The sequence below is a fragment of the Puma concolor genome, chromosome A3, assembly GCF_028749965.1.
Source record: "Puma concolor isolate L17-30 chromosome A3, mPumCon1.1.hap2, whole genome shotgun sequence".
NCBI lineage: Eukaryota > Metazoa > Chordata > Mammalia > Carnivora > Felidae > Puma > Puma concolor.
The window spans coordinates 117,792,685-117,818,618 of NC_141669.1; the positions used below are offsets into that span (position 1 = coordinate 117,792,685).

Consider the following 25,934-nt stretch of genomic DNA (forward strand, 5'->3'; position numbering starts at 1 on the left):
GATGTCAGGGTGCCTGGCTGGCTCAGTCTGTGGAGCATGCGACTCTTTTTTTTTTTTTTTTTTTTTTTTTTAATGTTTATTTATATTTGAGAAAGAGAGAAAGAGAGACAGAGCATGAGTGGGGAAGGGGCAGAGAGCAGGAAAGAGACATAGAATTTGAAACAGGCTCCAGGCTCTTAGCTGTCAGCACACAGCCCAACTCGGGGCCCGAACTTGGGACTAGCAAAATCATGACCTGAGCCTTAGTCGGATGCTTAACCAACAGCCACCTAGGCTCCCTCGACTGACCATGCGACTCTTGATCTCAGGATTGTGAGATCAAGCCCCATATTGGATATAGAGATTACTTGAAAGTAAAATCTTTTGGGTGCGTGGGAGATAGGCTAGATGGGTGAGGGGTAACTAAAGAGAGCACTTTTTATGATGAGCACTGAGCGTTGAATATAAGGGATGAATCATTGAATTCTACTCCTAAAACCAATATTGCACTATATGTTAACCAAAATTTAAATAAATAAATGAATACTAAAATATTTTTGTATTACATAACATCTTTTAAAAAATATATTTTGCCTGGACACCTGGCAGTTAAGCATTTGACTCTTGGTTTCAGCTCAGGTAATGATCTCATGGTTTGTGAGTTCTAGCTCCAAGTCAGGCTCCATGATGACAGGGCAGGTGCCACTTGGGATTCTCTCTCTCCCTCTTTCTCTGCCCCTCCCACATGCATGTGCCTGAGCAGCGCAGTCTCTCTCCCTCTCTCAAAAGTAAATAAACATTAAAAGTATATATATTTTGGGGCGCCTGGGTGGCGCAGTCGGTTAAGCGTCCGACTTCAGCCAGGTCACGATCTCGCGGTCCGTGAGTTCGAGCCCCGCGTCGGGCTCTGGGCTGATGGCTCAGAGCCTGGAGCCTGTTTCTGATTCTGTGTCTCCCTCTCTCTCTGCCCCTCCCCCGTTCATGCTCTGTCTCTCTCTGTCCCAAAAAAATAAACGTTAAAAAAAAAAAAAAAAGTATATATATTTTGCCAATGTGAGTTTTTTGATGTCAGTGTATGACTTTTATGGACAGAAAATGCTATTTTTAGGGTGCCTGGGTGGCTCAGTCAGTTAAGTGTCCAACTTCAGCTCAGGGCATAATCTCACAGTTTGTGGGTGCAAGCCCCACGTCCAGCTCTGTGCTGACAGCTCAGAGCCTGGAACCATGCTTCAGACTCTGTGTCTCCTTCTCTCTCTGCCCCTCCCCAACTCACACTCTGTCTTTCTCTTTCTAAAAAATAAATAAATAAATTTTTAATGCTATTTTTGATATTTGCATTTTTTAAGTAAATAAAATCTTTTTTTTTTGTAAATAAAATCTTTTTAAAAAAATAACAAGTATAAGGGCGCCTGGGTGGCTCAGTCAGCTAAGCATCTGACTTTAGCTCAGATCATGATCTCAAGGTTCGTGAGTTCAAGCCCCGCATTGGGCTCTGTGATGACAGCTCAGAGCCTAGAGCCTGCTTTGGATTCCATGTCTCCCTCTCTCTCTCTCTCTGTTCCTCCCCCGCTTGCACTCTGTCTCTCTCTCAAAAATAAATAAAGATTAAAAAAAATTTTTTTTTTATAACAAGTATAGTCAGTCTTAGTTTCTTAAAATTTTCTGGCATTAGGGAATCTACACCTGAAATCATTGTTGCACTATGTGCTAACTAATTTGGATGTAAATTTAAAAAATAAGATTAAAAATAGTATCCAAGAAAAATTTTTTTTCTTAAAATTTTCTAATGTAGTCTCCTATACCTTTCCAATTAAAATAATAAATCTCATCTCAATTACTCAATTACACATATTTAATTAGAATCTTAAATATGCAAAATTCTCTTAAACATTACAACTTAATTATACATACAAAGTATCCCTGGGGTGCCTGGGTGGCTCAGTCTGTTCAGCATTTGATTTTGGCTCAGGTCATGATCTCACTGTTCGTGGGATCAAGCCCCATGTTGAGCCCCAAATCCGGCTCCGAGCTGAAAACACAGCCTGCTTGGGATTCTCTCTCTCCCCTCTCTGCCCCACCCCCATCCACACATACACTCTTTCTAAATAAATAAATAAACTTAAAATTTTTAAGAAATGGTTCAAAGTATCTCAAAACAACATAAATGTTTTAAGACATTATATATATATTTAAATTTAAACCTCTTTTTGTAAAAACACACCCATAAGAGAAGATTTTATTATCAAAAAACTTGAGATTGACATCCCAAAAGAATTCATACACTATCTCAGAAGACCAAGGTTCCTTTTTGGCCAGAGTTTTTGACCTGGACCAAAGACTGTGGTTGCATAACCTGCCTGATAGATTCCGGCAATATTCTTGAGCCACTGACAGGCATAATGAACCTTTTTGTTTTCTTTGCCAAGTCATTATGACATCAAGAATCTCAAGGCTCTTCATATAGATAGAAATAATTTTGCCACCCCTATGATTTTGCCTGATTTGGGTATATGAAACTATCAATCCTTCCCCTTAGTACTTTGTTATCTAATCAATTTACTGATTGAATTTGGCATTTGTTTCAAAGATTTGTCTGTCTACTGGCCATAATGTCAGGAACATTTTAGTGACATATCCTAAAGGAATGTTCATCAGCTTGAGAATGATTAGTCCTTCAAAGAAGAGATTTTTCAGGGGTACATTACTAACCATGTATTTCAGGTTGATGCCATGTACTCTCATAATAATTTTGCTTGGTATCACCAACAAAGAATCCTGTTCCTCAAACTTAAGATACAGTTTCTTAAGATCCTGTGTAAACTAGATAAGGAAGCAACAATCAATGTTTTTGCCAGAGTTTAATATTTGGTCACAAAAATACAGTGTTTTAAACTCCCATAGTTAAGGAAATCAAGAACATTAAGAGGCACTCATGAATAAAATGATAATACAGCCCATCTGTCCATCCCATGGGCAACAGGATTTCCCAAAACACTATTTTACCTTGAAAATAAAAATGAAAATATTCAATACACTATAACAAAATAGAATTTAGAACATTCTTTTGGAGTTTTATCAGTGAAATATGCCATTTACTGATTGATTCAATAAATACTTAGAACTCCAGTGCCTGGGTGGCTCACTCAGTTAAGTGTCCAACTTCAGCTCAAGTCATGATCTCACTGTTGATGATTTCGAGCCCTGCATCAGGCTCTGTGCTGACACTTCAGAGCCTGGAGCCTGTTTCAGATTCTGTGTCTCCTTCCTGCTCTCTGCCCCTCCCCCACTCACACTCTGTCTCTGTCTCTGTCTCTGTCTCTGTCTCTGTCTCTGTCTCAAAAATAAATAAACCTTAAAAAATTTTTTTAATATATATAAAAAATAAAAATTTAGAGGCTTCAGTATTTTCAGCACTCTGCAGGCTGATTTGTAGGTACAAAATAAAGCACAGTCTCAAGGCATCGCTGGGTAGTTTAGTTGGTGAAACGCCCAACTCTTGATTTCAGCTCAGGTCACAATCTCAGGGTCCTGAGATTGAGTCTCGAATAGGCCTCCACCCTGAGCATGGAGCCTGCTTAAGATTCTGTCTCCCTGGGGCACATGGATGGCTCAGTCAGTGAAGCTTCTGACTTTGGCTCAGGTCATGATCTCATAGTTTGTGGGTTCAAGCCCTGAGTTAGGCTCTCTGCTGTCAGCTTGGAGTCTGCTTTGGATCCTCTATCCCTCCTCTCTGCCCTCCCCGTGCTCTCCCTCTCTCTCCCTCTCTCTCTATCTCTCAAAAAAAAAAAAAAAAAAAAAGATTCTCTCCCTCTCTCTTTAAAATCAGTTTCCAGTTTAGTTAGGAAACACCTGAAGGAACAAAAATCATGTTCAACATAGTGTTTTGTATTAAAATTTTGCATGAACTCAATACCTTGAACATCATACTATTAATAATAGCATATTTAAATGACAATAGTTTATTACCTATTTTCTATACATTATCCCATTTATTCCTCTAAATCTATTTATTTATATCAAATGAAATTAATTGACGGGATCAGACTATGATGCAAGTGGTCACAGAATCTTCTGGAAGGAGCTGATTGATGTAGATCATTATAGAGTTAAGGAGTATTTTTTCAACATTTTATTATGAAAATTATCAGTTGAGATCATTGTATATGTGCCTACCACCTATTTTCATTTTTTAAAGTTTATTTATTTATTTTGAGAGAGAGAACTCATACAGGGAAGGGGCAGAGAGACAGAGAGAGAGAGAAAGAGAATTCCAAGCAGGCTCTGTGCTGTTTGCATGAAACCCGACATAGAGCTCCTTCTTATGAACCATGAGATAATGACCTGAGCCGAAATCAAATGTTGAATGCTTAACCAACTGAGCCCTCCTGGTGCCCTCACCTATTTTACATTTAATATTTTGTAATGTTTGCTTTACCACATAACTATGTACCAACCCTCTGTCTATCCCTTCATCCAGCTTAATTTTCAATTTTTTTTATTTTTTATTTTTAAGATTTTATCTTTGGGGCACCTGGGCAGCTCAGTTGGTTAAGCATCCAACTTCAGCTGAGGTCATGATCTCAAAGTTCATGAATTTGAGCCCTGTATTGGGCTCTTCAGAACCCACTTGAGATCTTCTGTCCGCCTCTCTCTCTGCCCCTCCCTGCCTTTCAAAAATAAACACTGAAAAAAATCTTAATGGGGCGCCTGGGTGGCTCAGTCGGTTAAGCGACTGACTTCAGCTCAGATCATGATCACTGGGTTCGTGGGTTCCTTGGGCTCTGTGCTGACAGTTCAGAGCCTGGATCCTGCTTCAGATTCTGTGTCTCCCTCTCACTCACTCTGCCCCTCCCCCTCCTCCTCCCTCCCTCTCTCTCTCTCTCAAAAATAAATATTAAAAAGTATATATTTTAAGAAAAAAAGTCTTAAAAACATTTTATCTTTAAGTGATCTCTACACCCAATGTGGAGGTCAAACTCACAACCCCGAGATCAAGAGTTGAGTACTCCACCGACTGAGCCAGCCAAGCACCTCTTTAATACTTTTTGAATAAATTATACACATCAGTACATTTATCACTAAACACTTCAGCATTGCATATTCTTTTATTTTTTATTTTTTTAATGTTTATTATTTACTTTTGCAGGGGGGAGGGGCAGAGAGAGAGGGAGAAACATCTGAAGCAGGCTCCAGGCTCTGAGCTGTCAACACAGAGCCCGATCCTGGGCTCGAACTCACAGACTGTGAGATCATGACCTAAGCCGAAGTCGGAAACTTAACAGACTGAGCCACCCTGGCGCTCCAGCATTGCCTATTCTTAGCTAGAATTTAGTAGTTATGATTTTTTTAATGAGGTAAATTTTACAGTGATATGCACAAATCTTTACTAATAGATGAGTTTGACAAATGCATACAAATCAAGTAATATTTAAATTTTTTTTCAACGTTTATTTATTTTTGGGACAGAGAGAGACAGAGCATGAATGGGGGAGGGGCAGAGAGAGAGGGAGACACAGAATCGGAAACAGGCTCCAGGCTCTGAGCCATCAGCCCAGAGCCTGACGCGGGGCTCGAACTCACGGACCGCGAGATCGTGACCTGGCTGAAGTCGGACACTTAACCGACTGCGCCACCCAGGCGCCCCAGCAAGTAATATTTAAAGTGAAGGAATGGTAGAAGCAGGAATAGAGAACCAGACAAAGCAATATATATTTATCCTAAAATATCCTGATGTGACTACCAGAGAACTGAATAAAACATTGCAATTTAGGAGGCAGTGTATTGTTTAAAAATGTCTGCTAATGAGGCTAAAAATGGCTCAGTTGGCTGAGCATCAGACTCTTGATTTTGGCTCAGGTCATGATCTCACAATTTGTAGGTTCAAGCCCCACATCGGGCTCTGTGCTGACAGCATGGTACCTGCTTCAGATTCTGTATTTCCCCCTCTCTCTCCCTGTTCCTCCCCGTACTCTCTAAATAAATAAATAAATCAGTTTAAATAAATAAACATTTTTTAAAAATGTATTTGTTAATAGGGGGGCACCTGGTAGAGCATGAAATTCTTGATCCCGGGGTTATAAGGTCGAGCCCCACATTGGGTATAGAGATTACTTAAAAATAATAAAAAATCTTGGGACTCCATCAGTTGAGTGACTGACTTTGGCTCAGGTTATGATCTCACAGTTCATGGGTTCAGGCCCTGCCCCGTGTCAGGCTCTGTGCTGACAGCTCAGAGCCTGGAGCCTGCTTCAGATTCTGCATCTCCTTCTCTCTTTGCCCCTCTCCTGCTCACACTCTGTCTCTCTTTCTCTCTCTCAAAAATGAAGAAACAATGATAATAATAAATCTTAAAAAAGTATCTGCTAACAGGTCACCCTGAAGGGAGGAAAGGAAAGTACAGCAGGCCAGAACCTCCCCCACAGCAGCCCTTGGGCCCAGATAACTTCTCTCCTGAACCTCACTATTTTCTGGGAAATGGGTTTGATGCTCCAATGACCCATTCATTTGGCTGGCAGACATATATGGACACTTGATGTCGGTCCTGCGGCAGAACAGGGCCTCAAGCTGCAGTCGCTGTCTAGCCCCCTCCTGTCCCTCCTCTGTAGGGCCCAGTGTAAGGATGTTGTGGGGTTGAAACAGGCTCATGATGGATCCTCAATAAACAGTAGTCAAGTGGAAAAAAAAAATCTGTTAACGGAAGCAAAAAGAAATGCAATCAAGCATAACACTGCAAAAGATTTGGGATTTAAGCAAATCTAGCAATAGGAGGATCCTGCTGACGAGGCATCACAAGATGGAGATATACCTTGAAAATCATGGATGAAAAACAAAAGAAGCATCAACACACAATGATTTTGAATGAAAGCATGTGATTACATGATATGAGTGAATGGTCCTGTACAATGAACAGCCCAGAAAAAAAAGGATGTATTTAGTAGGCTCATTCATTCTTTTTTGGAGCCGGAAAAAAATAAGTCCTTAGCAATTATTTTCTGGAGGAAGCCCAAAGAGACATTATACGTCTAAATATCTCTAAATAACCAAGTCCTACATCCTTATATAAGTGAAACATCTGAGTTGGAATCTATGCAGCATGAACATGACTTGTATGCAGTGGTTGCAAAAGAAAATAGAGATGTTAGCAAGAATGTGGAAAAAGTAGAACACTCAGACATCACTGGTAGAAATGTAAAATGGTGCAACTCCTGTGGAAAACAGTTTGGCAAGTTTCTCTAAAGGTGAAATATAGAATTACCATGTGACCCAGTAATTTCACTCTTAGGTATAGACCTGAGCACTGAAGATGTATTTTCAGGGGACCTGTCTGACTCAGTTGGTAGACCATGTGACTCTTGATGTTGTTTCAAAAATACATAATATGTTTTCAAACAAATACTATACACAAATTTTCATAGCACTACTATTTGTTATAACCGAAAAAATGGACACAATCCAAATGTCTATCAACTGATGAATGCATAAACTGTGTTTATATCCAAATAATGGAATATTATTCAGCCATAAAAAGGAAGTATTGATACATGCTACAAAGTAAATGAACCTCAAAAACATTATGCTAAATGAAAGAAGCCAGACACAAAAGGTCATGTATTATCATAGGAAACATTCAGGGACACCTGGGTTGCTCAGTCATTTAAGCATCCAACTCTTGATTTGGGCTCAGGTCATGAACTCACAGTTTGTGAGATTGAGCCCTGCATCATTTTTCGTGCTGACAACCTGCTTGGGATTCTCTCTCCCCCAACATCAACATAAATAAAAAGAAAGAAAGGGAAAAAAGAAAGGAAAAAAGAAAAGGAAAGAAACATTCAGAATATGTAATTCCATAAAGATGGAAAGCTGACCAGTGGTTGCCAGGGAGTGTGGGGAGGGAAGTATGGGGAGTGACTATTTAATGGGTATGAGATTTCCTTTTGGTATGATGAAAATGTTCTGGAACTAGCTAGTGGTTATGGTTGCATAACATTGTGAATGTACTAAATGCCAAAAATTAGACATATTAGCATGGTTAATGATTAATTTTATGTTATATGAATTTTACCTCAGTAAAAAAGAAGGGAAAAAAAGAAAAAGAAAAAGATCCTCTAGAACAATATGCTGGAGGGAGAAAATGGAAATAAAAAGGCCCCAAACCTCTGCTTTCTAATACATATATCTTATCGTGTAATGGCTTCATTCTCCATTTTCAGGATATTGAAATATTTCCTTTAACAAATATATACTGAATTTTTACTATGTGGCAGTCCCAGGCACTGGGAAAACAAAGGAGGACAAAAACAGTCATGGCCCCTGCCCTCCTGGAACTTACAATCTAGTTGGAGGAGGCAGGAGTTAATCAAAAGACTGTAACGAGTAAAAAGATGTACAACTGTGACAAATGCTACAAGAGAAGTCTAAGGTGTTATGAAAACATTTTAAAGGAAGATTTAGTGCAAGGAATAGCATTTAATAGGTAAAGAACAGTTCAGTCAAAGAATAGAATATGCAAAAGGCCTGGTAGCAGGAGGAAGTATGCTGTCTTTAAGGATCTGGCAGAAGGTTATGTGACTGTAACAAAGAAGCTTATGAAAAACCAGACCATGCAAAGCCTGCCTATCAGATGAGTCAGTTATTAGATATTTTTTCAGCTCCAAATCTACCCTCTGCTTTATGATTTTGGGGTTGGGACTCTGCAAATACTTTGCCTTTACCTACTGGCTCTCTGTTAAGCTCTCCTAATAGAGACTACTAGAAGAACACTGCAAGGCTCACAAGGAACGATGGAAACCTTCCTGCTTGCTTTCTGTTGCCCTCTGTGGCATCCAGCAAAGCTTCAATTCTAGCAGTGGCCGCTCCTTCCCATTACAGCAGCTCAATCAGTTTGCAGTTTTTACAACACTCATAGAACCAGTCTCATTATTCTCTCTTCAGAGACACTGGCACTGACTGCCCAGTGTCTTCTACTGGCCGGTCTGGGTCCGAACCCCATGGGGCCCTTCCTCTGAATTCACAGACACAAGCACCTGCCAAGCAGCACCTTCTCTTCAGACATCTGAATTTCAGCTCTGTTTGGCCCTTCCTTCGTTTGTTTGTTTATTTATTTATTTGTTTATTTTTAAGTTTTGTGTTTTAATAATTCCAACCTCTTCCCTTTGTTTCCTAAGCCCTAGGAGTGGTAGCTGTTCCTGCAATTACTACCAATGTGATACCTTAGATTTCTCATTTTACTTCCTCAGTTATATAGTTAACAATCCATTATATTAAATTCTCTTTGGTAAAATGTGGTTTCTGCCTCCTTAACATGAATGACATTGACCGGTATGTAAGGATCTGATATTTAGTCTTCAAGGTCCAGTTCAAATGCTACCTTCTATGTGTGTCTTTCCCCATCACCCTCAATTAAAATTACTCTTTTAGTTAATTCATTTTTCTTCCCTTCAGTTTTTTTTTTTTTTTACTTTTTTTAATGTTTATTTATTTTTGAAAGAGAGAGAGAGCACGCGCGGGGTGGGGGGAGGCGTAGAGAGAGAGGGACAGGGGATCTGAAGTGGCTCTCTGACAGCAGAGAGCCCAATGTGGGGCTCAAACTCACAAACTGTGAGATCATGACCTGAGCTGAAAGTAGGACGCTTAACCGACTGAGCCACACCCAGGTGCCCTCCCTTCAGTTAATTCTTAATGCGTTTCTTAAGGGCTATAGGTTTTTGTTTTTCTAATCATAAGCCAAATCACACCCACATACCTAATAACATCCTTCAGCTGCCCTACAATTACATTAAGACCTCTTCACTCAAATTAACTCTGTGGATCTAAGAAATTCACCTACCAATTCAATCTAGTAGAGAAGGGTAGGTGTAGAGCAGACAGGAACAGGCATGGCTTCTCATCCATTCTCCTACATATTGTAATTCTGTATAATTTATTTAATCTTTTAGTTAGGTTTCACTTTTCCCAGCCTCACAGACGGCTATGAGGATTAAGTAAAATGATATGAAGAAGACTAAGTAAGATAATGTATGTGAATAACTTAGCACAGTGTTCAACTCACAGTAAACATTCAAAAACATGAGCTATATTATTCAAAAAACCCCCAAAACATTAGCTATTATTTTTGCTAAAGTTTCTGATTTATCCAGCTATGAATACCAAGATAAAATTTTTGTTTAGATAAAAAAAAAAAACAATGCCTATGTATATTTATCACACTCTTCCTTACAGATTCCCCTTTACTCTCTCTGTTCCAGGCAACTGGCTTCCTTGTTCCTTAAATACCCAACCTACATTTGTACCTATAAGAACCTTGCATTTATGAAGTTTTGCTTAGGACATTCTTCAAGACAGATGCAATTCTGCCTCCTTACTATTTCCTTAAAGTCACTAATCAGATGTTAACTTATTAAAAAAAATTTTTTTTTAATTTGAGAGAGAAAGTGTGAACAGGGGAAAGGGGCAGAGGGGATTGGAGAAAGAAAGAGAGACAGAGACAAAAAGAGAGACAGAATCCCAAGCAGGCTCCACACTCAGCTAGGAGCCTGCCTCTGGGCTTGATCCTATAACCCCAGGATCATGACCCAAGGAGCTGAAATCAAGAGTCAGGTGCTCAACTGACTGAGCCACCCAAGGGCCCCTCTTTTTTAAATTCTTTTTCTCTTAGAGAGAAAGAGCATGAGTGCGGGAGAAGGGCAGAGGGAGAGAGAGAATATTCTTTTTAATATTTATTTGGAGAGAGATAGTGCAAATGGGGAGGAGAAGAGAGAGAGATTTTTTAATGTTTATTTATTTGGAGAGAGAGTGCAAATGGGGAGGGGCAGAGAGAGAGGGAGGCAAAGAATCTCAAGCAGGCTTGCACAGGGATTGCTGCAGGGCTCGATCTCACAAACTGCAAGATCATGACCTGAGTTGAAACCAAGTCAGATGCTTAACCAAGTGAGCCACCTAGGCACCTGAGAGAGAAAGACTCTTAAGCAGGCTCCATGTTCAGCACGGAGCTTAAATGTGGGGCTCAATTCCATGACCCTGGATCATGATCAAGAGTTGAAATCTCAACTGACTAAGCCATCCAAGCACGCCTAGATGTTACCTTCTCTGTGAGGCTTTCCCTGACCATCCTCTAACTCTCTCTAACTACTTATTCCCCTTTCCTGCTTTATTTTTCTTCGTAACATTTGTCATCGTCTAACGTACCATATATTTTACTTATTTGTTCATTGCCCATCTCTTACCATTAGTCTATAAACTCCATGAAGGCAGGTACTTTTGTTCATTTTGTTCATTATTTTGTCTCCAGGGCCTTGAATAATACCCAAGACTACCAATGGTATGCTGATAAGTTGTCTCTCTAAAAAAAACAAAAACAAAAACAAAAACAAGAAAGCCTGATGTGTAATATTTGCCATAATGTAAATATTCCCACTATTGCCTATTTTAAGCTCCAACTGAATATTTATCAGCTCTTGCAAGCCAGAAGAGGCTGGCTCCAGCATGCCACTATATGTCCATAACACTGAGGGACTCATTTAACTTGTCTTAAGTCTCAGTTTTCCCATCTGTGAAATATCTGGGATAATAATAATACCTACTTTATCAAATTGAGACAAAAGTTAAATAATTTAATACAAGTAAGGCACATAAATCAGTAGCTGTAACATAGTGTTAGTTTCATTATCTTTTATTATTTATATATTTATCACATTTACTCTTCTCTATATGCCACCAACATTTACTTGTCATTTCTGATATTTTTTTTTGCTACATTTTCCAATGCTTGTATTGATTGAAACAGGGCTATCAAGTTCTATGGTGTTCTTTGATCCATCAACAGAATACCTAGTTTGCTGGCCATGGATTTGATGATAAGCAACAGGTACAAAATTTTGGCAAACATTTCTCAAGATGTTGACTTATTTCTTAAAGTTTATTTTTATCTATTTTGAGAAAGAGAAAGAGAGGGTGCAAATGGGGTAGAAAGAGAATCCTAAGCAGGCTCTGCACTGACAGCAGGAAGCCTCATGTGGGGCTCACACTCAGAAACCGTGAGATCATGATCTGAGCTGAAATCAAGACTTGGATGCTTAACCAACTGAGCCACCCAGGTGCCCCTCAAGATGGTGACTTATTATCATATTTCTCCTTGTGTTCATGATTTTTTAAAATATTTTATTATTAAAAATTTTTTTTAAGTTTTTATTTACTTACTGAGAGAGAGAAAGAGAGAATAGGGGAGGGGCAGAGAGAGAGGGAGAGAGAAAATCCTTAGTAGGCTCCACACAGCATAGGGCCTGATGCAGGACTCAAACCCATAAACCATGAGATCATAACCTGTGCTGAAGTCAGACACTTAACCAACTGAGCCACCCAGGTACCCCTTTAAGATTTTGTTTTTAAGTATTTTCTACACCCAACATGAGACTTGAATCACAGCCCAGAGATCAAGAGTTGCATGCTCTACTGAATGAGCCAGCCAGGCACCCCATTTTTTTTTTTTTAAATTTTTTTTTTCAACGTTTATTTATTTTTGGGACAGAGAGAGACAGAGCATGAATGGGCGAGGGGCAGAGAGAGAGGGAGACACAGAATCGGAAACAGGCTCCAGGCTCTGAGCCATCAGCCCAGAGCCCGACGCGGGGCTCGAACTCACGGACTGTGAGATCGTGACCTGGTTGAAGTCGGACGCTTAACCGACTGCGCCACCCAGGCGCCCCTCACCCCATTTTTTAAAAGGATTTTGGGGCACCTGGGTCGCTCAGTCAGTTAAGCGTCTGAATCTTAATTTTGGCTCTTGGTTTCAGCTTAGGTCATGATCTCACAGGTCGTGGGTTTGAGCCCTGCATGAGTCTCTGCATTGATAGTTCAGGAACTGCTTGGGATTCTTTCTCCCTCTCTCTCTGCCATTCCCCTGCTTGTGCTCTCTCTCTCTTTCTCAAAATAAACTTAAAAAAAAGATTTTATTTTGAAGTCCTGTGTTCATAATCTATTCATTGATTTTGATCATTTTCCTATTGGAGATTCTCCCATAATGTAGTGCAGTGGTTTCCCACTGACAGTTTGGGGAGCACAGAGGAATCCAGAATGCCCTATCATCTGTCTTACCCCACTTTTTAATCTGTTTGTAAAGTCTCAGATGGCCTGTATCTCCATGCCTAGAAAATATCTGTCCTTAAATACGTTCGTGTTTTATCCTCTAGGAAGTTGGCCATTATCCTGCCTACACTTGTTAGACTCCATCAATCTCTCATTATTGCTCTTATTGGATTGTAATCCAGCTTACACACTTGCCTTTACTACAAGATTGTGAGCTACTCTGAGAACATGGACTGCTTCTCCTTTATCTCTATCCTTCCCCTCTCCCCCAGCTCCTAGCATCCTGCCTGGAATGTACTGGTTGTTTAACAAATATTTGTTGAATTGGTTGGGGTTGCTTTGGAGATGCGTCAATGTAAAGCTGGGATATAAAAAGGAAAGATGAAAGATCTTCTCAGATATAGAGCACGTTGCCCAATGACAATTAAGTATAGACAAGCAGGGCATGTTCTCACACAGACAGGAATTCTGTACAATTCGATTGCGTGGGTGAGTTGAAAAGTCAGAGACGATTTCTTTGGAAAGATACATAAGTACTAATTTGTGAAAGGTCTTCCATGCTCTGCTAGCCAGTGATGTGCTGGAGGGTTTGTACCAGCTCATGAACCAATTATTAAATGTCCAGGAATTTGTGGAGCCAGTTGATCTCACACTGGTAGTTTGAAATCAGCCCCAGTGTGAATATTTACACTACAGAAAGATCTGCACATGCTTAAAATCGACCTGTTATTTTTTTCTCAGTTGTTCACAGGCCACTGAAAAGTTTGGGACATCACATTTAAAGAGTTGTTAAATCTTATAAGGTTGTTATAAAGATTAGGTGAGAAAATAAATGTGTAAAGAAACTTAGAATAGAGGGCATAATGGAAGTACTTCAAAAATATTGTTTGATATTGCCATCCATGAGAAATTTTAAGTACCTCTTTCATGCTAGACATTATTCCATGCACTGGGGATATAGCAGTAAACAAAACAAAGTCCCCACCCTTATCAATTTTAAATTCTGAGGATATGAAAGATTATTATTTATTCATTTATTTTTATTCATTTATTTTAATGTTTATTTATTTTACAGAGAGAGAGAGTGCATGAGCAGGGGAGGGACAGGGAGAAAGGGATACAGAAGATCTGAAGCCAGCTCTGCTGACAGCAGAGAGCCCAATGTGGGCCTTGAAGTCACAAACTGTGAGATCATGACCTGAGCTGGAGTTGGGTGCTAAACCGACTGAACCATCCAGGCACACCTGAAACAGATCTTAATTTTTTTTTTAATTTTTAAAAATTTTTATTTATTTTAAAGAGAGAGAGAGAGAGTGTGTGCGTGAGCAGGAGAGGAACACAGAGAGGGAGACACAGAATCCTAAGCAGACTCCAGTCTCTGAGCTGTCATCGCAGAGCCTGACACTGGGCTTGAACTCAGGAACTGTGAGATCATGACCTGAGCCGAAGTCAGACACTTAACCGACTGAGCCACCCAGCGCCCCTTAAAAAAAAAAAAAAAAAAAAAGAAGTTTTATTTGTTTAAGTAATCTCTTCCCCCAACATGGGGCTGGAACTCAAGACCCTGAGATGAAGAGTTGCATGCTCTTCTGACTGAACCAGCCAGGCACCCTAAATAAATACATATTAAAAAAAGGGGGTAAGATAAAGATTTGAAGTACAATAGGAAGGAGAGATAGGCAAAGGTGAGTGTGTAGGAGTGAAAGAAAAAATTGGAAATCTATAGGGAATATAAATATAAATTTTATTTCCCTATCTGGCCTTTGAAAAGTCAGAGGTCCTACCCCAAGGCATCTGGTGGGAGGACAGAGGCCTTCTGGGGCAGGGAGAGTTAAATGTGGGCAGGATCCAACTCTCTTGTAATTGTCAGGTTTTGTCATTTGGGTTTTTATGGCAATTTTCGTCTCTACTTTAGCCAAGTATGCAGAGGTTTCTGCCTCTATTTTATCTCTTGCAATGAAAAGCCTCCCCTGAAAATAAAAGGAGGAGGAGGGATGATGATTTAGCAACTAGGATAAATAAACCTTTGAAAAGTATAGAGACCCAGAGGCGCCTGGCTGGCTTAGTCAGAAGAGCATGTGACTCTTGATCTTGGGATCATGAGTTTGAGCCCCACTTTGGGTGTAGAGATTGCTTAAACAAATAAGTAAACTTTTAAAAAAAGCATAAAGACCTGAAAAGGGTTTATGAAGAAGCAAGGAAAAAAAAAAGACAATGATATAGTCAAAGAGCAGAAAAAGTGGAATAAGGTGTGAGAGTACCTGGAACTACCTGTTTCTCCATAATTATCACCCAGTGACTTTTAGAGTGCTATTTAGAGCCTGGAATTTGGAATTAAGATTGGATGTGAGATATGGTTTTAGGCCCAAGGGAACCATGGCCTGTGCTGGGTTGGGTGAAGTCACAGAGGTGAGATTTCAAACGCACAAGTGTGGGGCAACAAGAAGGTGAAGAGAGCTTTTGGGTCTTAGTGAGTCAATAAGCAGGCAAGAAGAAATCCAGTGGGATTTGGGCAGCAGAATGTCAGTTATTAACGTTCTTCACCATCACCACCATCATCATCACTTTTTTTTTATTTATTTTTTTTTTTTTTAATTTTTTTTTTCAACGTTTATTTATTTTTGGGACAGAGAGAGACAGAGCATGAACGGGGGAGGAGCAGAGAGAGAGGGAGACACAGAATCGGAAACAGGCTCCAGGCTCTGAGCCATCAGCCCAGAGCCTGATGCGGGGCTCGAACTCACGGACCGCGAGATCGCGACCTGGCTGAAGTCGGACGCTCAACCGACTGCGCCACCCAGGCGCCCCTCATCACTTTTTTTTTAAACTTCAAATACATATAATTACACGGATATACTCAGGATATACTCATATTCTTGGTTCACTATTTTCATTAAGCCAGCCCAACTCCACTTTTTCTCTTTTTCTCCTGTATTGAATATACAAGGCTGTTTAATGAAACATTGTTTATAACAATTGGAAACAATTGGAAATTTAAATAGCAATTAAAACAATTGGAAATGAATGATCATCACTAAGAATTAAAAAAAATTTTTAATGTTTTATTATTTGTTTTTGGGAGAGAGAGACAGAGACAGAGTGCGAGCAGGGGAGGGGCAGAGAGAGGGAGACAGAGTCTGAAGTAGTCACCAGGCTTTGAGCTGTCAGCACAGAGCCCAACTCGGACTCAAACTCACAAGCTGTGAGATTATGACCTGAGCCAAAGTCAGAAACTCAACTGATTGAGCCACCCAGGCACCCCACTAAGAGAATTATTTGTTGCAACATTGTTTCTCTCCCCCCCTTTTTAAAAATAAAATATCTCCCCAAACCATCATTTAAATAATTAAAAAAAAATTTTTTTTAACGTTTATTTATTTTTGAGACAGAGAGCATGAATGGGGGAGGGTCAAAGAGAGGGAGACACAGAATCTGAAACAGGCTCCAGGCTCTGAGCTGTCAGCACAGAGCCCGACGCGGGGCTCGAACTCATGGACCGCGAGATCATGACCTGAGCTGAAGTCGGACGCTCAGCCGACTGAGCCATCCAGGCGCCCCTTTAAAAAAAAAAAAAAAAAAAATTTAACGTTTATTTATTTTTGAGACAGAAAGAGACAGAGCATGAATTAATTTTTTTAAATATTTATTTATTTTTGACAGAGAGACAGAGCATGATGGGGGGAAGGGCGGAGAGAGAGGGAGACACAGAATATGAAGTAGGTTCCAGGCTCTGAGCTGTCAGGACAGAGCCCAACGTGGGGCTCAAACCCATGAACCTCAAGATCATGATCTGAGCCAAAGTTAGACGCTCAACCGACTGACCCACCCAGGCACCCTCATCATCAATTTTTTAATCCTCCCGAGACTGGGCTTCATTTTAGCCAAAACCACGTTCTATCTTAAGTAGGTTTTCTTTTTTACCCCCTTTTCACTTTTTCTTAATGCAGCATCGTTTATGAACATTGGAAACAAAGTGAATGGCCCCTCTTTGTTTGAGTTACACTTCCTTAGCCTCCATTCCCAGTCTCATTTCCCTACATACCTGAAACTATCTGTTTATGTATGTTATACTTGTGGACAGAATAGAATTTTTAAATGTTGTTCAATATATAATATTTTCCTTAATGGCTTGTCCTTTCATGCTTAAGGATATTTTATTCTACATCAAAATCATCAAGATAATTTCTGATATATCTCTTTTAAAGACACATGGGGGGGTGACATTGACATATATGATACACACAATTGTGCAGTGTGTTATACACATTTGTAAGTAGAAACTAGAACATTACTCATTTCTTTCCTTACCGGGAATGAAAGTAAATGAGACTAAGATAATGGGAATAATTTCAAAACTGCTTCTTTCACTTAAACTATAAATAAATTGCTGGATTTTAATTATTGCAAGTAACAGATTACTTGTGACACATTTTGCAACTGTGGAGTTATGTATCTTTGTGGAATCTATAGAGGGCAAATTGCAATCTCTAACAAAGTTATAAATGCATATATTGCTGTGGCTCATAGGTTCCATTTCTGAGAATTTAGAGTACAGTTCTGTCTGTGCACATGTGCTTTACAATTTGTAAATGGAACATTGTTTTTATTTTTTATTTTATTTTTTTTTCAATGTTTATTTATTTTTGGGACAGAGAGAGACAGAGCATGAACGGGGGAGGGGCAGAGAGAGAGGGAGACACAGAATCGGAAACAGGCTCCAGGCTCTGAGCCATCAGCCCAGAGCCCGACGCAGGGCTCGAACTCAAGGACGGCAAGATCGTGACCTGGCTGAAGTCGGACGCTTAACCGACTGCGCCACCCAGGCGCCCCGGAACATTGTTTTTAAACTGCAAAAGATTGGAAGTACCTGGATGGCTCAGTCAGTTAAGCATCTGATTCTTGATTTCTGCTCAGGTCATGATCTCATGGTTCATGAGATTGAGCCCTGCATCAGGCTCTGCACTGACAGCTCAGAACCTGCTTGGGATTCTGTCTCTCCCTTTCTCTTTGCCCCTCTCCCACTCACACGTGCATGCTTTCTCTCTCAAAATAAATAAACATTTAAAAAGAAATAAATTGCACAAGATTGAAAGCAACCCAAATTTCCTTCAATAAGGGACTGATGAAGCAAATTATAGTACATCCACACAAGGAATACTATGCAGCAATAAAGTAAAACAAGATAATGAGGAAATTATTTTTATGCCATTGTACAAAATGTATTCTAGGGTGTCTAACCTTGTTTAGCAAAAAAAAAGTAAGATGGAGGACAACATATATAAATGCTTCCTTTTGGGGGCCCCTGACTAGCTCAGTGAGTAGATCACGTCTCTTGATCTTGGGATTGTGAGTTGAAGCCCCACATTGGTGTAGAGATTACTTAGAAAAAAAAATCTTAAAAAAATGCTTCCTTTTGAATAAAAGAGTCAGAATATATTTGAATTTATATACATATATATATAGAGAGAGAAATCCTGAAAGGGGGCACCTGGGTGGCTCAGTCAGTTAAGTGTCCGACAGCCTGTTTGGGACTCTCTCTTCTTCTCTCTCTGACCTCCCTTGCTTGTGCTTTCTCTCTCTCTCTCAGAATAATTAAATAAACTTAAAAAAAAAAAACCTGTGTGGCATTAAAAAAAAAAAAGAAATCCTTAAAGTCTTCCTAAGAAAGTAAGAATAGTGATTAACCAGTGGAAATAGGACCAATGACAGGAATTTGAGGGAACTTTGTATTGTATACCTTTTATATAGTTTCTGGCATTTGAACCATATGACAAACCATTAACTATTTAAAATTAAATTATAAGACTTTTGGGGAGTGGAGCACCAGCAGATTTAGAGACTGTTCATTTCATCAACTTTTTAAACCTCCATTCCATTCTTTTAGTCCCTAGGGCTAAACTCCTCCCCCCTTTCTCTTTATCTCTGATTGGCATGAGTTTCAACTCACAAGAAATATGCATTAAGTATGCTTAAAGTACAGGGAACAGTGCTAGGTATTGGGGTCCCCAAGGTACAGAGCTGAACAGGACATAGTCCCTTGAAGTGGTCCAGGGGAATTTTTATCACTCTTTTTAGTAGCTAGGACAAGAATAAAAAATGTTCTCTCCTTTTCCTCTTCTCCCTCCCTTCTTATAATCTTGCAAAATGCTGGAAATTCCTACTTAATTCTCCTCCCCCTCACCTGGAGAGCACTAAGGCTCAAGAACTTTCCATCAGGTCCAGACTGGAAGACCTCAGGCCAGGGCCAAGACTCAACTTGCTTCCCTTGGGCCCCTGGCGCCTTGTGAAGGTTCTTGGACCTCTCAGATGCTGCTGTGACTGTGGTTTCCGGCTTCCTGAGTTCTCACACTCAGCTGGGTGCTGCAGATATCATGCCCCAGTTCCTGCTCTGGAGACTGACAGGCTCAAGCTTGGTGATGCTCTGAGTATATGGGGTCTGTTCAGTATGAGTCACAGCTAAGGGGCTTGATTTCTATTTTAGTTTTCCCCTTTACTCTAGACAGACTCATTGTAAATACCTTGGGGTTGCATAAGGACAGAGTGTAAAGGTTTGCTAGCTAGAGGCTGAGAAAGATTAGTTTTCTCTAATTGAATATCCTATCTCACTTAAGGCCTTTAGTTCTGCTTCTCTTTAGTCAAGGACATTTTGAATACTCCAGGTGATGACGAATCTAGGAAGGAAGCAATCAGAAAATCATTTATATAGAGCTTTGCAGTTTATAATACATTTTCTCATATGCTATTTAACCTAAATGTGACAATTTAAGAAGAAAAGTAATGAAGAGTAATGAAGAGTAATGAAGAGATGCTTACGGAGTGAGAGGACTTTCCGTGTAGCTACTGAATGCCTCTTGTGCTGCTGTATACTTTGGGTGTATGCACAATTTTGTTGTGGAGCTGTCATTTTACAGGCTGAAGTCGGGGTTCTAAATTGGTTAGATACTTAGCAGGAGAGATTCTACTCTGTGGAATTGAGGCTGCTTTACATTCATTCACTTATTCACTAATTACAACTATTAGTTGAATGCCTATTTTGTATGAAGAAAGGATCTAAGAAATAATTGGGAGGTTGAGACCAACTACTAGTGAGATGCTGAAGAGGTTCTTAAGGCCCAAAGATGGATGCTGCCAGGGAGGCAGTGGTAAGACCAGGCTTTTGATCAGAATTTGGCAAATGGAGTTCTGTGACTAGCAGCCAGTGAACATCCAGTTTAGAAGAAGCTGGCAAACCAGGTTTTGCAGGAATCAGAAAGAGTTTAACTCTCAAGATACTTTATTCATATCTGCATCAAGTTATTTTTGCCTGGCCAGCATCAGTTCTCCCCTCCCTCCCCAATTTGCGGGAATATCCTTAGGGGCAGATTGGCCTCTCCTCTTTCCCTGGCAGCTTGAACTAATTCATGTGACCTGAGATTGACCAATCAACAGCGGCTCTTGGCCAAGATTTTTTTTTTTTTTTTTTTTTGCCTTTTAAGTGAGTGACTCAAAGACAAAAGGATGTTAGGATTCAATCCCAGCTGTGGTGTGTAGTGCTGCTGGCAGAAGCAGCTGCTTCTTGGTGAAGCTCCTTTTCTGTCTGCTGATTTTCCAAGCCTGCCCCTCCTCCATGCTCTAGGCCCTTGATATCCTTTTTTTTTTAAGTTTATTTATTTATTTAGAGAGAGCGAGAGCGCATGTGTGAGCAGGGGAGGGGTAGAGAGAGAATCCCAACCAGGCTCCGTGCTGTCAGTGTAGAACCCCAGGTGGGGTTTGATCTCACGATTGTGAGGTCATGACCTGAGCCAAAATCAAGAGTCCAGCTGCTTAATGTACTGAGCCACCCAGGTGCCCTGTCCTCAATATTTCTGTAATATAGTTCTCTTCTGCTTGTGTTGGCAACAGTGTCAGTGATTGTACTTGCAACAGTCAAAGAGAATTTTAACTTACAGGGGTGCCTGGGTGGCTCAGCCGGGCAAACATCCGACTTTGGCTCATATTATGATCTCACAGTTTGTGAGTTTGAGCCCTGTGTCGGACTCTGTGCTGACAGCTGGGAGCCTGGAGCCTGCTTCAGATTCTGTGTCTCCCTCTCTGCCCCTTCCCCGCTCACGCTCTGTCAATCTGTCTCTCAAAAATAAACATTAAAAAAATTTTTTTTAAGAATTTTAACTTACAAATTGTGAAGATTTTTTTAAACTTTTTTTTAAGTTTATGTATTTATTTCAAGACAGAGAGCGTGAGCAGGGGAGGGCTAAGAGAGAGACAGAGAGAGAGAATCCCAAGCAGGCTCCTCACTCTCAGTGCAGAGCCTGATGTGGGGCTCAAACCCATGAACCGCGAGATCATGACCTGAGCTGAAACTGAGAGTCGGACACTCAACCGACTGAGCCACCCAGGTGCCCCCAAACTGTGATGATTTCTTTTCCAGGCTTTGAGATCCTTGAGAGTAGGGCCCAAATGTCATTCTGCCCTGTGTCTTTGGTGCCCAGTTCAAGCGTGGATCTCAATGCATACATATTGAATAAGTGAAGAAACATGTTGTATTTATGCAGGAGTATTGAGTCTGGGATTCTTGACATTACTATGGTTGTGCGACAATAAATTCTCCATATGCCACAACAGCCACTAACATTTGAATGATTTCATGTTAAACCAAGAAGATCCTGGGAAGGTCCTTTCTTAGCTGTATTGGAGCACTTAGCTGAGTTTATGCAGGTGGTTCTGGTCCTCAGATTCCTGAAAAAAATTTGTTTACAATGGAATATTTCACTAATTTGCATGCTATCCTTGGGCAGGGGCCACACTAATCTCAGTATTGTTATAATTTTTGTATATGTGCTGCCAAAGTGAACACAACTGAAGCTTTTGTCCCTGGTTTCCCAGAACCTCTTCCTAAGCACTGCCCTCTGCCCCAAAGTAATGCCCTCTTCAAGCCTGATAGGCTTCTCTTTCCCTTTCATTCTTTCCACAGATACACATTGAATATCTATTATTCGTCAGGTTTGACAATTCAGTTGATATAAGACAGCCCCTAATTCTAATTTACGAAATAGACAAATACAATCAAGAGAACAAATGAAATAATTAAAACTGTGTTAAGTGCTTTGTTGAAAATGAACAGTGATAAGGCAGAGAGTAATTGTCATGGGGCAGGCATGTGATGGAGGGAAGCTCTTCTAGATAATGTAGCCGAAGAGAGTTTCATTGAGGAGATGATAAACTGAGACGTGCATGATGAATAGTCAGCTTTGCAAAAAGCAACAGCTTATCCAATGACCCAGGAGCTGGAAAAGAACTTAGAAAGAGCCATAGAAACTGACAGAAAGTCAGTGTGGCCAGAGGATGAGCAAGGATGAAGGATGCAGATGAATAGACAGATTGGTTGTTTTAAGCAGTACAGTGACATAATCGGACTTACATTTTACAAAGTGCAATCTGGCTGCTTGGTCTTTCCAATGTAAAATAAAGTCCTCATTGGCTCATAAATAACAATTGTTTAGCACCTCTCCTTGGGACTTCCCAAATTCCTTTGGGAAAACATTTCATACTCTTTTGGTGTGGTTGCAACTCTGATCTCGCTCCCCAGAGGCAAACTACAGGTCCTCTCCACACCAGCAGTTGGAATCCTTTCCTAGGAGTTAATGAGGCGAAGTAGAGAAGGTATTAGTGCAAAGACCCCGAGGCGGCAAGCAACCTGGCTTGAGCAGAGAACGTTTGGAAAGCGGGATGTGAGAAAATGTGAGACAGGTAGGTTAGGTTCAGACTTTGAAAAGCCTGGTTGATAGGCTACCATGAAGATTAAGATTTCAATCCGAAGAACAGTGAGCAACGGGCTTTGAGCCGGGGATGGCTGTGATTATACTTGAGTTTTGAAAAGCTTCCACCTCTGTATGTGAAGAACAGATTGTAAAGGAAAAGGGTGATGCGATGGAGGGGACCACCATTATCTAAGAGAGAGGTGGTTTAGACTGCAGTGTTGGCAATGGGATGGAGAAAAGTGGGAAGCTTCGAGACGCATTTAGGAGACATTATTCACAGGTGATACATAGCGTCCAGTCCCAGGCTTCGTGTAACCTCAGTGGTTATGGGTGAGTGGGGACTTCGTGCTGTGGATCCGGGCGCCAGCGTGGTTCCCGCGCGTCAGGGCAGGGGGCGTGGCCCGCCGGAGCCGTCGCCACGGGGATCGGGCGGGGCGGGGCCGAGGGCGGGGCAGCTGGGGCGCTGCGTCACTCGGTGGTGGCGATGGTGCGAGTGTGTGGGGGGCGGGGGATACGCTGGGCGCGTCCCGGGGGTCACGTGGTGCGCAGCACGCAGAGTCCTTCTGTCGGTTGGTCCTGGAGCGGCGCAGCCGGAGCGGGGCTGTGAGGTGAGCTCGCGGCGAGGCGCGGCGAGGAGAAGCCGGCTGGCCGGGGCCGGGTTGGGCCGGGCCCACGCCGTACGCGCGGTGCTAGCGGGAGCGGTGACGGCCTCCACCGCTGCTCGGGTTCCCTGCCCGGCCTCGCTCCCGTCCCGGCCCCGCTTGCCCAGCCCGGAGGGAGGCCCCGGGACCGCTGTTGAGAGCGTGGCGGGCGTGCGAGCGGCGCCCAATCCCCAGGGCTGCCCTAGGGAATGACGGCGGCCGCGGCCAATCAGCGCCGCCCGAGGGGGCTGGGCCGCGGGGTGCGGGCTTGGGGCGCGGAGCGGGCCGTGTTGGGGGTGGGGGGTAAGGGCTAGGGCTGGAACCTGTGCTGTTGTGGCCCCCAAGAGCTCCACCACCAGCCTCTGCTGTTGCCTTGTGCTTTGGGAACGCGTTTTCTTTTATTGAATCTTTTACCCTATTCTGGGGAGCACACCCCTTTCTCAAGCCCCTGACTATGGGAGTGTCCCCTTTCTCTATAGTTTAGAAAATGTGGTGCACCCCCTTTCTTAAACTCCAGCCCTGGGGTTTTATCTTAATTTCCAAAGCCCCTCAAACTGAGGATGTACCCCATTTCCCAAGCACCCACCCCCAAACTGGGAGGACACTCCCTTCTCCGAGCCTCAATTCTGAATACGCACTCCATTTCAAATTTTGGGGTTTGCCCCATGATTGAGTCTCAGATCTGAGGTCCAACAACCAACGTTTTGGGGATATCTATATTCCCATAAATCCAAGGAAGAATCCCGTTCTCCAGGCCCCAGATCTTGCAATATGCTTTCCAAGATTTCTTAAATTTGGGGGCCACTTCATTTCCCCAGCCCTTCAAAAGTGGGGGGTGCACCTCATTTCCAGAGTCTGCGATCCAAATCCTGAAGTTTAAAGATAGATATTTGCAGTTGCACAAATAAAGGAATTCACTGCTTTTTCTAGTCACTGTATTCTTGGGGTTGCACCCATTTTCATGAGTTCCTCAAATTGAACTACCTTATTTCCTGGAGAGATTGGTTTTCATTCTGAAAGTGTATTTATTTCCTGTGCCTTCAAGATGTACAGAGTCCACCCTTTTTGGTTACACGGTTCTCAGGGTGCAGCCACCTTCCTGATGCTTATTAAATCTCAGAGGGCACACATTTTTTCTGTCCTCTCATTTCCCGGCCATGATCCTTGGTTCTTGAGCATGCCTCCTGTTCTTTTAGCTTTTCTGCTATCCAAGACATTCTCATTCCTCAGTTTCCTTTCCTCTTTGGAACCCCATTTCCCTTTTAGGTGCTCTCCCTGTTGGTCAAGGCACCCATTTCCTCTTCCTTTGGTGAATGCGTATCTTTCTTCAGCACAGCACTTTCTCTGCTTCTGTGGCCTTTTTTCTAAGCACACTTCCTATAGTCACACCTCCTGAATTCCCCTCCCCTAAGGGGAAGATTCCCCCTCCTAAAGGGTGCCTGCATGTGTGTCTACTTTATCTTTTATCTTTCTGTTTTCTACTAACAGAAACTCTTCTGTCTTGGTTCGCCTTATCCCATTTTCTGCATTTTTCTGAATCCTAACTCTCTTTGGACGCCGCTCTGCTTACTGGTGTCTTTAGAGGTTTTCCCTTTTCTACTCATATGGGAGGTGTGGCCTCAGGTCCAGGACTGCCTTACCCCCCAGCATGGGTTTAAACTGGAAAGGAATCCCTTCGCATTTCTTTGGTTGTTCACAGGACTCTTTATTATCTGGGTAGTTTGCTTCCTATAAGATTCTGGTTAGATGGGTACTGTTTTCTTCTTTGCTTTTTTCCCCATATTGGGAAAAAAATCTGAAGAGATTCTTCTAGTCTTGCTTCCAGCTCATTAAGCTTCCTCCCGACTTTGGCTTTCTTCCTTCCTTTTATCAAGAAAAGAGGTCATTTGGAGGAATCTCTTCGTCACTCTTTTTGTTCTTGTCTCTGAGGTGCAGGTGGGGGATGGATACTTATCTCCCCCCATCATTTTCTCACATGTCTGCCAAGCCTTGTTCCCAGTCCCTACCTTAAAATCTCTAAGTATCTGGGACCTCTTGTCTCTTAAAAGCCTCTCAGTAGGTTCTTTCTTTTGTATTACCCTCTGCCTTTCCAGATCTTATTCAGGGCTTCTCTGCCTGCACCCCTAACCGGATTAATTTCTCCACAGCTGGAATCCCAAGTGCTTATGGGATAATGATACATCTGACCTTTCTCCCTTTTGGGAAGTACTTGAGTGTGCAGCTGTATGAGGCCTCAGTGGGGGAGAGAGTTTGGGCCTGAGAAGCTACACTGTCAGGCAATGAAGGTACTGCATTTTCAGGACCAGGTCCTTCTGAATCTCATTTGGAGATTGGATGTTTGCCAAGCACCTGCTTCTTAGGGATGCTGGGGGATTTAATGATACTCCCAGGAACCTGTGGAATTAATGGGGCTTGTGGAGAAGTGCTCTGAACTCAATGTTGGAACTTGAATAAAATTAACCATTATTGTATTTCAGAACAACTAAGCTGTTTCATA

At 41.7% G+C, this 25,934-nt stretch overlaps 1 protein-coding gene and 1 non-coding gene across 5 annotated transcripts in view; one reads left to right on the top strand and one right to left on the bottom strand.

The window, feature by feature from the left end:
• PHF20 (PHD finger protein 20) overlaps positions 1-25,934 on the top strand; it is a 172,751-nt gene that overhangs the window by 1,992 nt on the left and 144,825 nt on the right. For 2 of the 4 annotated variants that reach the window (XM_025931715.2, XM_086702085.1), the window contains exon 1: positions 23,279-23,404. The exons of the other annotated variants lie outside the window; for them this stretch is intronic. The gene's annotated coding sequence lies outside the window, so the exon portion shown is untranslated. Of the gene's footprint in view, positions 1-23,278; positions 23,405-25,934 lie in introns of those variants that run through there. 4 annotated transcript variants of the gene reach the window in all.
• On the bottom strand, positions 21,789-21,892 carry LOC112869727 (U6 spliceosomal RNA). Its single transcript, XR_015249628.1, has one exon. It is a non-coding gene; the product is annotated as a U6 spliceosomal RNA (small nuclear RNA).